General features: G+C 45.1%; 1 protein-coding gene across 1 annotated transcript in view; it reads right to left on the minus strand.

Annotated features, from left to right (window-relative positions):
* Positions 1-15,473, minus strand: part of CSMD1 (CUB and Sushi multiple domains 1) — a 669,247-nt gene that overhangs the window by 394,140 nt on the left and 259,634 nt on the right. The window lies entirely within an intron of this gene.

Genomic DNA, 15,473 nt, shown 5'->3' on the forward strand with positions numbered 1-15,473 from the left:
TCCTGGCAAAGGACACAGCCCTGAGGTCAGGAGTCAGGATGCCAGACTTGATTCTGGGCCTCCTGGCCTTTGAGTGGCCACCATGAGCAATTTAGTCTCTCAAAAGCCTCGTTTATACATCATCAGCGACCACTGCCTACCTCAAAGGACAGATGAGGGGGTTAAATGACATAATTCACACAACATACCCAGCATGCAGGGCTCAAAGTGTTAGCCATTATACGATTGTGAGCAAACCTTGGACTCGCAGACGTCGGTTGTGCATCTGCGGTTCCAAAATCTGCAGTTCCTTCTTACAAGGAAATAAACGATGGCACGTTGGGATAATGCTGTTTCCTACATTAACTGATTCCAAGAACTCCTGAGTGGAGTGCTAGGACACCGCACGGTTGTGGTTAGACCCGCGGTGTGGGCGCAGATGAAGGTCACTGTGCCCCTCCTGCTGGGATGAAGACAGTCCTGTGGTCATTCACTTCCACCAAAGATGCCGACCTTCGTGGGTCCAGACGCAAGGCCGCCGCGTGTCTGACGTGTCCTTACTAGGTGCTCCGTAGAGACCAGTGATTAGTGGCCAGACAGCGTGGTGTGGGGTCAGCAGGTGTGAGCGCAAGTAGGACTTTTTCTTCAGCCACGGGAGAAGTGTGGTCGTGGCCCGTGATTACACCAGTGTAGCTTCATCTGGAGGAGGTGCGAGGGGTCACTCTGCACGTGCGACCCCAACACACTGAGCCCGCTCTTGCCCCCAAATGAGCGTGACACAATCCGCACGGGGTTTTGAAATTCCCCTTGGAGGTCACACTGCCTTCCCTTGAGAATCTGCGCCTACTTCACATAGTTTTTGTGAAACTATGGAACAAATGGAAGATGAATAATCAGTGTTGACATTGATATAGCAACTGCAGGAAACCTGTTTCCATACGCAACGAAATGTAAGATGTCAAAGATGACCTTGAGAGGCTTTTGTGACAGTTTGTTATCAGTTGAAAGACTGAAGTCCCTACAGACCAAAAACAAAACGAAACAAAAACAAAAAACAAACAAACAAACAAACAAAAAAGCTGGTCAAAAGATCTCTTCCAAATTATCAATCTAGAAATGGAACTTGAGGAAATATTAGGAGTGATTATTTCTTTACTTCTCTGATATTGTTTATCGGTATCAGCCTTCTACTGGGGACTCTATGACATTCCTATTGATGTGTTTTCCTTCTTCTTTTTTTTTTAATGTTTATTTATTTCTGAGACAGAGAGAGACAGAGCATGAGTGGGGGAGGGGCAGAGAGAGAGGGAGACACAGAATCGGAAGCAGGCTCCAGGCTCTGAGCTGTCAGCACAGAGCCCGATGCGGGGCTCAAACTCACAAACCGTGAGATCATGACCTGAGCCAAAGTTGGTCACTCAACCAACTGAGCCACCCAGGCGCCCCTGTTTTCCTTCTTCTTGACAAGAACCTTTAAAAGTACTACATCCTATTATTTCATTTTAATTTTTCCGTATTAAGTTTTCTGAATTTTATGATTTATTTTTGAAGGATATTTTAAAACTTCACCTAAAACAATTCTATTGACACTACATACTTAACATTCATCTCTAACGCGTTTTATTAGGTATATTAGACCTGTAAATGTTTACATAACAAATGAGTAATTGGGTTCATCATTTTCTCTTTTATCTTTGTTAATGTTTGTTTATTTTTGAGAGAGAAAGCGCGAAGGGGGGAGGGGCAGAGAGAGATGGGGATAGAGAATCTGAACTGGGTTCTGCGCTGTCAGCTCAGAGCCCGAAGAGGGGCTCCAACTCCCAAACCGTGAGGTCACGACCTGAGCCCAAGTTGGACGCTTACCCGACTGAGCCCCCAGGCGCCCCGCTATTTGCTCTTTTAATTTATCTGAGCGTTTTTGCTTTTACCAACATACAGGCATTAGATGGCATGGGAGCCAAACAGCAAGACTGACAGTGAGCCTGGCAGGGGGACTCTTGCTGTGGCAAGCCCGTGTGGTCTTTCTGGAGAGAATAAAACGTCTGCACAAACGGGATATCACTCTGGACCAGATACTGGAAAACAGAGCGGTGCCACCAGATGAGCACAGGTGACTTAGAGGTGAATTTCTGAGAACGGTCATGAGGAACACGGAGATGAACGCTACGAACTTGTCAGTCGTTGGACAGTTTCTGCTCTACAAAAGGCAACCCTGTTCAATGAAATGCAAGCCTCTCGACCCACGAGAGCACAGCTGCCCTCCGACACTTGCACGCGGTGCGGCGCACAGCTAACGGAGGCCTGGCTGATGACTCACCTTTGCATGTGCACCTGCATGGCCCCAGCACAGGGCACAGAAGCACAGGGGAACGAACGCTCGCTCCAGTCACAGCCCAGTTCCCCTGGGCTCCTTCACACAGCTGAGTACCCTGCCGCAGGGCCCCTTATCAAACCCTATCTACACGATATTTTTGACACGTCGGGGTGCCATGGTGTTGACTCTCACTTCTGTATCTTCTCTTCAACACTCCACGGAATGTCCTGTCCTCCTCAACCAGCCCACAGGCGTGCACCTGCGGGTACACCCACCAATCAGCTGCCTGTATGTCGTAAAGGGACCCAGCAGCATGCAGTCAGCGTGCATGCCCCCAATACAGTGCGCGTCTTCAACTTAAATTTCTGCCTTTCCGTGAAGGGCGCTCACATGCAGGCCAGAGGCATACTGAACACTCCAGAATCTCTCGTGCCGCCGGGCCTCCTTCCGTTCTGGTGTCCCCCACCCCCATCTAACACACCTCCTCTTCTCCTTTCGTGGCGCCGCCCTCATTAAAGCCTCTTCAAATCCCCACAGCCCAGATCTGGCTCCCTGTTCTAGAATTGCCGGGTCCTTTTTTTTGTAGACATTTTAGAACTAATCCAGTCAGGACTGATTTGAGTTGCGAACCTGTCTTTCTGTCCCATCACACTGCAAATTTTTCCAGAAAGATGACGAATCCATATTTTTCTCTGTATTTCCCAGTCCTAAAATCAGTGCCTGAAACAAAGTGGATGCTGGTATTGTTTTGTTCTTTTACGGACCTTCTGAGATGTCTGACCAGGCTTCTAGCTATAAGACAGGCGGCTGACTTGTTTTGTTCCCTACAAAGAGCTACTAGGCTTTGCCCAATGTCTTAGTCTGTGGCTGATATCTTGGCGCACAGCACATGGGCTGTTCTGGCTGTAAGGTGTAAGAAACAAGAAAACACACCAAATCATGGATCTTGTGAAGACTGCAGCTCGGGGCACTCAGCAGAAAATAAACAAATAGTATGAAATATGTCAGACACTGATAAATGTTCTGAAAAGAGAGGACGGGGGGTAAGAGGGAACACAGACCGCGGTGGTCTGTTTTGGGTGGAGGATCCAGGGACACTCTCTGCAAAGCACACATTCGAGCAGAGATGTGAAGGGAGGATGCGTCTGCGAGTGGAGAGAAGAACCCTGCATGGACAGAAGACAGAACCAAAGCACGGGGCTGAGTGGGGAATCCACCAGGCAGGGCTGAGGAACAGCCAGACGCCAAGAGTGACTGTAGTCCGGTGATAAAGGGCCAGACGAGCAAAACACAAAAGCAACGAGCGGGTCAAGGACCAGGCGACACAGAACCTCTAGACCTTGACGGGGATACGGTCCTTTCATCATGCTTTCTTATAATCATGCTGTGAGAGCTACAGAAACCACAGGGAACGGCCAGTTGTTTCCTAATTTATCGTGAAACATTTCATGCTGTAATAAATATTGGAGAGAAGGCACCTAAACGCCACCATACAATAAAATACAACTTAGAGGTATCCACTGTATGGATTTTTGCTTCTTTGTTGCCAACAACTCCAATCCTAAATTATCCTGAAGATGTTAACTTCTACCAACCCCTTTAGATACACTTGGTGGGTGACATGTGTTACAGGAAAGGGTGCCCCACTGAGAATGGAGGTCTAAGTCACACATCTTTTATCTCATGTATTAGTCTCTTTGGTACTCTTCCAAAATTACTAGTGGAGCACCTCTTACGTGCTAAGCTACTAGGGTGAAAAATAATTATCTTCCAGAAGTCTACAGTGCAATAATTTGAACAGACGGATGGATGACCACCATAACACTCCTGGCGAGGTATCTGTCATGGCAAAGATATCCTCAAGTTGGTACTGGGCATCATAGGTCTTTAAAATCAAAGCAAGCGGCTGAAAGGAAACCGTGTTCGCCACGAGTGCTCACCCCGTAGGTCATGGGAAAGAAAGGCTGCCTCAGAGCCACCGTAGAGATGCTGACTGTGCAGCTGGGGCTGGGTCCGGAGCAATTCGGCCAAGGGCAGCACCCAGTGGAGCCGCCCACACTCCGTGTCCAGAGCCAGTGGCTGCCACCTTCCCCCGGGTGCTAAGGAGCTGTCGCTCAGGACACATTCTACTTCCTTGCAATGTTAATGTCCACCCTCTTGACCAACACCAGCATTACTGGCCCCGTTTTCAGGATGTGACAGGTCCAAAAGGAAGGAAAAAGCCCTTCTACCTTCTTTTTCTTTTTTTATATTCTTTTCTTAATGTTTATTTTTGAGAGACACAGAGAGAGAGAGAGACAGCACGAGCAGGGGAGGGACAGAGAGAGAGGGAGACACAGAATCTGAAGCAGGCTCCAGGCTCCGAGCTGTCAGCACAGAGCCCCCACGCATGGGTCAAACCCATGGCTTTGAGATCATGACCTGAGCCTAAGTCAGGGCGTAACCGACTGAGCCACCCAGACGCCCCAAGCCCTTCAACTTTAGAACTTTAGGTAAAGCTGATCCTTACATCATTTGGCCCTGTATTATCATCACAGAATGCAATATCTGATAATTTTAAAGATGCGTCTGTATTACGATGTTTTTCCTGTTAACTAGAAGCTTCGAGATTGAGACATTATCAACTGCATTTTTAAAGAGTGAGGCAGTCTTAATTCTGGCAAAATTAAGCAGGCCCCTCTCTCGCCTTGGCCTCTGTATTCTGGTTTCTTGAAATCAGCAGTTCCCATACTTGCCCACACAGCAGCATCACGGGGAGCTCCGCCCCTCCCACTCACAAATTCTAGTGTTTCCCAACGAAGCATTTAGCTGCACTGCGAACACAGAGCCTGGGCAGAAGGAGGGACAGCTGCCAAGCAGGACAGGGCCTCCCTCAGGACTGGAGGCAGAAGGATGAGAGAGGCTGGGGTTTTCAAGACGACAAAACACGGGACCCCACTGGCACGCAGCACCTAGCAGGCGTCTGGACAGGGAACATGCAGAATTTCACCCCCTCCTCTCTCACCCAGCGGGCCCTTCCCTCGAGCGTGTCCGCACCAGAACGAAGGTATAGAAAATCAAAAAAAAAAAAAAAAAAAAGACTGATTTAGACTGACCCCTGGTAATAAGCATTTCACAAACAAGCACACAGCGTGCGTGCTATCAAAGGGCAACTGGAATAGTTTCCCAAGAACGGCCCTTAATTTGGACTAAAGCCAAGATTGATGCAAAAAGAGAAACACCAAAGTGGATTTATTCTATATGCCTGCTTAAAAACAATCACATGGAAACGATTCAACGTGTGCGGTAAACGGGCCCGTAAGTCACACCAGCACGGACACAGCCAGGTCACCTCACACACCACAACGCTCTCTTTCTCACAGGCCAGATGACGACACTTAGTGTCACTAAACACTGTGAATCTCATTTGACGAGGACTGCCCTCGGCTGTGAGGAACAAAACGCTTCAATGAACGCTAGCTTGAACTCGCGAGCATTTCCTTTTCCTCACGCACCCGGAGGCTGGAGGGCAGAGTGGCATATGGGTTAGGTCGGCGAGAGCCCACAGGCTCTGCAGACGCCCACCCCCTGGACTCACAGGCCAACATTGTGAGGGGTGCGGTCTCGTGGCACAAAGTGGCTGCCACGTCTCAAGGCAGGAGGAGGTGGAGAGTCCAGGCTTCCCACAAGGGCGGCGAGCTGGGTTTTCTCTTTAAAAACCACAAACACATGCACAAAAAACACAAAAAAACAAAAATACCCCAAAACTTTCCAGAGGCTCTATGTGTTCACTTGTCTTTGTCCCCTGTAGCTCACCTGGGTCATTCCTACCTTGAAAGATCCAGGAAATGTCATGTTAGACTCCACAGTGTAGGGGGAAAAAAAAGTCAGGTGTTTGTTTTTTTTTTAATAAATGATAATTTTCATAGATAATCCACAAAGTCTGCCACAGAATGTTAGCAAAATTAAAAATTGAATTCCTACCAAAAATATCATCTCAGTGGGAACAAAATCACCTCCCAGACAGAAAATCCTTTCTAATATGTGTGGCTCTGTTCACCAGCGCAGTGTTTAACTATGCTGCTACCCTGTATTTAGTTTTCAGGGGAAAAAAAAGTAGAAATAAGTTTTTAAAAATTCTTTTGGGGATAAGTTGGGAGTTAAATAACTAAGGCAAGTAAATATAAAAGTAAACGTGTTTTGAGACAAAGTGTGAATATGATCAAAATGATTTTCACATAGGTAGAAAAATAACAAATTACGTAAAAAGAAAAAATAAGAGTGCTTCAGGATATAATGAATCAAAACCATTTGGGATTTCTTTTTCTTTTCTTTTTTTAAATTTTTTATTTATTTTTGAGAGAGAGAGAGAGAGAGAGAGAGAGAGAGACAGAGACAGAGCAGGAATGAGGGAGGGGCAGAGAGAGAGGGAGACACAGAATCTAAAGCAGGCTACAGGCTCTGAGCTGTCAGCACAGAGCCCGACACGGGGCATGAACCCACAAACTGTGAGATCATGACCTGAGCCAAAGTTGTATACTTAACTGACTGAGCCACCCAGGTGCCATGGGGATTTCTTTTTCTTTCTTCATCCTGCCATAAAAATCGGGGGGTCCAAGGCTACTTTTGTTGGAGTAGATGGCAATTCACAGGTACTCTTTCACTGGCTAACTTCCAATTGATTTCTAATTTCATGGGCTTGAAAGCACATATGGATGGCTGTCCATATAGAAGAGAAAGAGGTGCATATTCAAGGGCCAAATAAAAAGAATTTTTAATTTTGGAAACTACGAAATAGGTTTAGTAAATTACTGGCCCTGTTATCAAGTTTTTTCCTAAGGAGATTAACTGTACCGAAATGAAAGGCACCGTTTCTTAGAACATTCCACGGGCTTCTAGTTAGCAGACATAGAATACAAAGTCACTAATTCTTCCAAGTATGTTTCACAGCCAGTTTTTCTCAGAGATAGGAAGTCACACTTGTTAGACATAAGTACCCTATACCCGCTGTCCTAGATAGATATTGGACATTACTTCCTTGACTACATATTGCTTATTAATTTTTACCATAGGTAATTTTTACCAAAGATAAGCATCCTATGTCTATTATATCTATTGAGATCAATGGCTTGTGCCCAGTTTGCAGAGATTATTTTGTGATTGAAATGGGCATTTAGCTACGAATAATCTAAATACCGTCTAGGCCACTTTTTTTCAACTTTGCTCTACAATTAGGCACAACATTTGGGCACTTGATTATCCAATTATCTGTGCATTAGAGCAAATAGCAAATTGCTTCTGGAGAATCTTGGCACCGCCCACGGGTACTTTATTAGGTCATCTCTTCAGAGTTGGCACATCATCTGTTCAGGCATGTGTTCTTGTTAGACATTTCATCTTATAAGATAATGTCATCTTACCCAAGGATACGGCTCTGCCCTAAATTGGCAACACAGGATGTCAGCACAGCAGGTAATTATCAGGGAATACCATACTGAATTAACTGTTAATCAATAGTTATTCAGAGTTGTTATGGAATGAATTATATACACCCCCCACCCCCGCACAATTTATGGTGAAGCCCTAACCCTCAATGTGGCCATATTTGGAGGTGGAGCCTTTAGAGATGTAACTAAGGTCGATTCCCTAGGACTGGTGTCTTTCTTCTTTTTTTTTTAAATTTTTTAATGTTTTTATTTATTTTTGAAACACAGAGAGACAGAGCATGAGCAGGGGAGGAGCAGAGAAAGAGGGAGACACAGAGTCAGAAGCAGGCTCCAGGCTCCGAGCTGTCAGCACAGAGCCTGATGTGGGGCTCAAACTCACGGACTGTGAGATCATGACCTGAGCCGAAGTCGGACACTTCACCGACTGTTTTGGAAACTACGAAGCAGGTGCCCCTGGACTGGTGTCTTTCTAAGAAGAGGAAGAGACACTAGGGCCAGGCACACATGGAGAGGAAGCTCTGTGACGACTCAGGGAGAAGACAGCCACCTGAAAGCCGAGAAGGGAGGCCTCAGAGGACATCAAAGCTGCCGGCACTGTGATGTTGGACTTATAACCGTGCAACCATGAGGACGTACACGTAAGCCCCCAACGTGTGGTGTGTGTTACGATAGCCCCGACACACTAACATGAGTGTGAATAAAAGACACGATATCTATAAATTGTCGTTCCCATGACGTGAAATTATTGTAGAGTACACGAGTACTTCCTTAGGTCAAGATCGGTCACTTTTACTTTCTCTGGCAAAGGTTTTCTACTTAACTGACTTCGGTTTCGAAATCACTCCCCTGGCAGATGCTGAGAATCGTCAAAAGGAGGAAGCTCCTTTGATAAATGTTTCCTAAAAAGACTCTTGAGAGCACTGTTTGCAATTCGGTGAACAATTATTTTCATGAGGCCCAGAGAGAGAATTACTCTCTGATTAGAGTAGCATACAGTTCCTGGGCAACTGGTTTGTTTTTATTCCACCAATTCTCTGACCATGTGAGGACAAGAAGGCCCTTGCTGATGGTGACGATGGAAGCCTGGGGGTCTGTCGTGGGTTGGGGATTGTCAGAGTTGGGTGAGAAGGAGTAGTCAGCACACATGAAGAAGAAAATGGAGCTTCTGGGAACTTCTGGTGACGACAAGTTCGTCAGGACACAGGAGGGGGAGTTGTCAAGTGCTCATTTGTTGGCCAAGTTCAAGTGTCTAATTCTCCTCCCGCTCTCTGGAGGGCCCAAGCTTGATCCTTAACTTCCCCATCTTTTAAGAGAGGGAAGGTTGTCCTGGACCAGCAAGTTACCACAGGAGAGCACAGGAAGGGGTGCTGGTGATTAGGGTGGATGAAGGGAGCCTATGCTTTGGTCTGTTGTCAACAACACTCACCTATGTTCCGCCTGAGGGTCAAGGACCATTAGTCCTGGGAAGGCTGAGTGCACGGTTCACACTGTTATCACTCCACATGGTCAACTCCATCCTGAGTAGCAGAAATGCACTCTGTCTCCCCATGAAGCCCATCCCCTGCTGTCTGTCACACTGTCAGAAGACCTACTTTTTCCACCCTAAAAGCAACTTGCTCATGAGGATGACACATATGTATGTCTTCTTGCTCAGAATTTTCCAGTTCTTCGCCCTGTCTCATCACTTAGGGAGGTCCCTGTGGTCCACCCATGCATCCTGACCCATGTGCTCAGGATGGCGGTCATCAACTTGTGCTTTTCTGCACAACCTCCTTTGGAGGCAAATGCAGAGATCCACACCTTCCTTGGTGCATTTCCCTGCCCCGGTCCCCCTGTTCACAGAATGCTCTCACTGTCAGCTTATCCTTCTTCCAGCTAATGCTGGTCCCTAGTCCGTCAAAGATGGATAACTCCATCCTTTCTTCACATTTCTCCAGCTTGTTATTCGGTCAGGTGCATAGAAGAACGATGAGCGGAGAAACACTAATCTCTTATCAGTGATGAGAATTGTGCCCTAATCCTTTCATACATTGCAAGAATTCACTTGGGGTGTAAAAGGTTCCAGTACCACCTGCATTATTATAATTTTGTTATTTGTTGTTGTTATGAAGAGCACCACATGCTGAAAACACTTAGAGTAAAAGCAGTTCACATATCACAACTATTTCTGATGCAATGGGGATGTTTCCTTCCATGTGTTTCCACTTTATGTTACGGTTCTCGAACCCACGGAAGAATATTTTAAAGTTTCTGCAAGATTTCTTTAGTTTCAAAAGACAGCAAGTAGTATAACAGCTTTTAAATGCACTCTCTTCCCTGGTGAAGATATTTTTGTTTCAGTTGTAGTACAAACCAGCTTTAAAACCCTATGTACGTTATTTAACCTTAATGAGAAACAAAGGCCATAGGATTGGATGATTGTTAACGTCCCTTCCGGTTTTATATTTTTGTGACACTCCGAAATCTCAGATTTAGAACTTAGCAAAAAATACGAACTGTATTAATCACGGCTTAATTTTTTACTAAAAACATTGTTTTAGGGCCATCTTAGAGAACATGGACAGTTCACTCATGGATTCTGCCACTTGTCCTTCCAGGCCCCAAATACCCCACACAAACACGTTCTACAGCATCCACTACACTCCCACATGTTCGAGTGGCTCCTTGGTTAGGGTTTCATTGTTCATCACCCAGGATTGTCTGTGTCCACCCAGCACTGCTGCCTCTATGACCATCTCACCATTTCACACCCTGTCTCTTCATTCCACTTTCTATGCTGCAGCCAAAACAATGTTTCTAAACCTCAAACCCGGTGATGGCCCTAACTTGCTGGAAATGCCTCTGGCAACCTCCATTCTTAATTCAAAGTCTTTTCATGTAGAAAGCCCGGCACAATCTGGACGCTAAGTCCTCTGGGCCACCTTTCCTTACTCTCTTCCTTGCGATCCACCATCCAGGCTCCAAGTTCTGATCACACTCTCTTTCCATCCTTCACGCTCACTGTAAACGTTGTGTCCACCCTGCCTATCGGCTCCCCAGGTCAATTCACTGTCCGTATTCTCATTTCAACCGTGCTTGCGCTCTGGTAGCCTGTATCCCATGATCTGCCTGCGTCTCACTCTTCTCTTCTCTAACACATGTCACTGTGCATTATATTTATCCTTTGTGCTTTACGGTAAGCTCTACGAGGGTCTATTTTACTGACTGCTCAATCTCCAGCAGCTAGTCAAGTGACCAATGCACAGTACATGCTCTTCAAAGTTATTTTATTTTTTTAATGTTTTTAAATTATTATTTTTTTTAACGTTTATCTATTTTTGAGACAGAGAGACACAGAGCATGAACAGGGGAGGGGCAGAGAGAGAGGGAGACACAGAATCGGAAGCAGGCTCCAGGCTCTGAGCCATCAGCCCAGAGCCCGACACGGGGCTCGAACTCACGGACCGCGAGATCGTGACCTGGGCTGAAGTTGGACGCCCAACCGACTGAGCCACCCAGGCGCCCCTAATTTTTTAATGTTTTTAAAGATTCTACTTTTAAGTAATCTCTACACCCAACACGAAGCTTGAACTTAACTGCCCTGAGATCAAGAGTCACATGCTCTACCAGATGAGCCAGCCAGGTGCCCCTCCTTGAAATTATTCTTCATGAATGTCATAGAGGTTTATATTTATACATGTTTTTTATATGCTTTTATTTCTATACTTGTTACTCTCACCATATTTCAGATGTATTTGCTTATTCATGAAATAATTTCCAACTCCTAACTGACCTAGGATCCACGATGGGGTAGGTGGGTTTTATTATATGTAAAGACAAAATAATTTTGTAGTAAAAATAATAATCATGCATTCATGGATAAGTAGAAGCTGTATTTATAAGAAGAGGGTTTTTTTTAATTTTTTTAATGTTTATTTATTTTGGGAGGGGGGATAGTGTGAGTGGGGAGAGGGGCAGAGAGAGAGGGAAACAGAGAATCCCAAGCAGGATCCACACTGTCAGCACAGAGCCTGACACAGGGCTTGATCTCAGGGACTGTGAAATCGTGACCTGAGCCTAAGTTGGATGCTTAACGGACTGAGCCACCAGGCACCCCCATAAGAGTTTTAATATCCCCTGGATCCTTTTATGAAGTGTAATCATGTTTTAGCCCTTATCCTAGATCAAAAAGAAAAAAAGGAAAAAACATACAATAGATGGAAAATAAAAATACTGTTTTCTTTACTTACAAAATGCATCTATTTTATTTGGAAATGTACCTCCATGTTTTCATGATAGTATCTTAGATAACACACCATATTGCCAAGTGAGAATGATTTATCAGGAGTAAAGTTTTACAATATACCACGTGCTGTTCCCACTGGTGTGCATTATCCCCCTAAATCTATTTTTTTAAGTTCATTTATGTATTTTGAAAGAGTGAGCAGGGGAGGACAGAGAGAGAGAGAGAAAGAAAGAGAGAGAGAGAGAGAGAGAGAGAGAGAGAGAGAGAGAGAGAGAGAGAATCCCAAGCAGGTTCCGCTGTCAGCACAAAGCCCGAAACACAGGGCTGGAACCCACGAACCATGAGATCATGACCTGAGCCAAAACCAGAAATCGGATGTTTAACTGACTGAGCCCCCCAGGCACCCCTCCCTAAATCTACTTTTTGACAAAGTCAGACAATTTCTGTTTTACATGGTAGATACACCAGGTTGCGGAGGTCTTGGTCACTACATGAATATTAATTTGGATTTTTAAAATGATTACTCAATTGATCCGGAGTGACGTGATCAAGACGGTGACATAAGTCATCCCAACTACAGCCCCCCCCCCAAAAGAAGAGCAACTAGCAACAATCCAGAGAGAAGAAAACCCTGAACTCGGAGGTGAGGCTGAGGCAGCTCCTGGACCACCCCCACACAAAGAAGAGCTGCATTTCTTTCTTTCTTTTTTTTATACAAAAAAGAACACACAAGCCTAAGATGTATATGTAACCACAAAAGACTCCAAAGAGCCAAAGCAATCTTGAGAAAGAACGATGTTGGAGGCATCCCATTTCCTGATTTCAGACTACACTGCAAAGTTTCGCGATCAAAGCAGTAGGGTGCTGGCAGAAAAGCAGACATACAGATCAGCGGACCAGAATAGAGAGGTCCAGACAGAAACCCACGTATCTACAGTCATTTTACAAGGGAGCCAGGAACGTTCAATGAGGAAATGATGGCCTCTTCAACAAAGGTGTTGTGAAAACTCAGCATCTACACGCAGAAGAATGAAACTGGACTCTTACACCACACACAAAACTAACTCAAAGTGGATTGAAGTCAAGAAGACCAAAAACCATGACATGCCCAGAAGAAAACAGGGAAAAAGTTCCTTGACATGGGTCTTGGCAATGATTCTTTGGATATGACACCAACCGCATAAAATCAAACAGGACCGGTTCTGTGCAGTGGAAGAAATGATCAACTATATGAAAATACAGCCTATGGAATGAAAGAAAATATTTACAAATCATTTATCTGGGAAGAGATTAAAACCCAAAATATGTAAGGAACCGATACAACTGAATAGCAAAGAAATAGTGATAACAAAATTAAAAAAATAAGTAACTAGCCTAATTGAAAAGTGGCCAAATCGCCCGAATAGACATTTTTTTTCAAAGAAGACATACAGATGGCCAACAGGTAGCCCAAAGGGTACTCAAACATCACTCATTATCAGGAAAAGGCAAATCAGAACCACAATGAGACATCGCCATAACCAGCGCTTTCATCAGAAAGACAAGAAACACAGATGCTGGCGAGGATGTGGGGAAAAGGGACCCCTCACGCACTGTTGGTGGGACTGCAAACTGGTGCAGCCGCTGTGGAGAACGGTATGGAGGTTTTCCCCCCAAATTAACAATAAAGCTACAATACAAGACCAGCAGCCCCACTTCTGGACACAGACCTCAAGGAAACAAAATCACTGTATTGAAGAGATATCTGCCTCCCCCAATGTTCACTGCAGTGTTATTTTTTTAATAATAAGCAAGACATGGAAACATTACAATCATTTGTGCATGAATGAATGATTTTTACAACTGTGGCATATATAATGGAATATCATTCGGTGATGAAAAAGAAAGAAATCCTGCTATCTGCCACAACACGGATGAACCCTGAGGGCATTATGCTAAGTGGGGGAAGTCAAACAGAGACCAACACTGTATAATTTCAGTTACAAGTGGAATCCTATAAAACTGACCTCAAAGAAACAGCAAATTGGTGGTTGCCAGGGGGTGAGGCAGCTGGGAGAAGGAGGGAAGGCAGTCAAAGGGTACAGACTCTAGTTGTAAGTTGTGATTCACCTTATAATGAGAAGTCCTGGGAATGCAACATATACCATGGGGACTAGAGTTAATAACACTTACCGTACACTTGAAAGTTGAGGAGAGAGCAGTAGATCTTAAAATTCCTCACCACATGCACACACGCACACACACACACACACACACACAGCTGGTAGTTACGTGAGGTGAGAGGTCAACGTTATTTTGGTAATCACTTCTCAGTAGACATGCATGAAATCACACGGTGCACCTTACACGTACACAGTATTACATGCCAATTTTATCTCGATAAAGCTGGAAAAAACATCATAAAATTGATGTGTTGTTATGTGGGCTCCACAGATAAAATGTTCCTGTACATTCCATGTGGTTTCTCACAGAACTGCAACCCACCGATTTCTTCAGAAGCCATACTGCCCCAGCTACTGAGGTAACACTTCCTTACAGGTGTTAGTAACGCCACATTTTAGAAAACGAAAGCTTTTCTCTCTGGTAGCGTCACTCCAAAGTAACCTACGCATCGGGTAAGGTATTCCACAGTTGTCTGTACACTCACTCTTGTGGTAAAGGCAATTCCACACGGCTTGCTAGTCTACCCTTCTCAATGGCCACTTGACTGTTGCTTCTATCCTGAATTTAGGGTTTAAGAAAACAGTCGCTAGCATAGATAAAAGGTAATCTGTGGCCGCCAGATAATTACTGGTTTGGGTGGGTGCCGGTGAGCGGATGACAATGTGCCCAAGACCAGCGAATTTCATCTTCTGGAGAGGGAAGCGACAGTGGACACATTCTGGTACGCACCTGCTCCTTGATTCTCATTTTTCCTGAGGTTCGGACTCAAATATCTAAAATAAGTGATTTCCTTTCACTACCTTTAGAGAATAAGACTGAAGGGGTGCCTGGGCAGCTCAGTCACTTAAGTGTCTGACTCTCGATTTTGGCACAGGTCCTGAGCTTACGGTTGGTCGGTTTGAGCCCCGCGTCGGGCTCGGTGCTGACAGTGCAGAGCCCTCTTGGGATTCTCTCTCTCTCTCTGTTGTTCACTCAAAATAAATACATAAACTTAAAAAAAAAACAAAACACGATATTGCAACAAATGAATGACAATCCACTCACGCTGTCTGCGCCTGAGCATTTGCCCCTGGCGGACACGGTGTAAGCTCGCGGGGTTACGGAAAACTGTGGATGTAGGCGTAATCGGGCACTTGGAAGGAACGAAACCTCCCGTGACCATTTCTCTTCTAACACAATCCCCAACGTCACCCCCGAAAGTAGCAGACGGCTGTTACAGTGGCCCGTGCTTGTTAAAATTATGTGTAATCATGCTTAATTACGCTGTTGAGGGGAAATTCTGTTGTGTACGTAAAATACTGTATTTGCTTTTCACACAAATGTGCTTTGTTTGACTAAAATAAAAATGGGATGCTTTTAAAGGTAC

Source organism: Panthera tigris, chromosome B1, assembly GCF_018350195.1.
Source record: "Panthera tigris isolate Pti1 chromosome B1, P.tigris_Pti1_mat1.1, whole genome shotgun sequence".
Taxonomy (NCBI): Eukaryota; Metazoa; Chordata; class Mammalia; order Carnivora; family Felidae; genus Panthera; species Panthera tigris.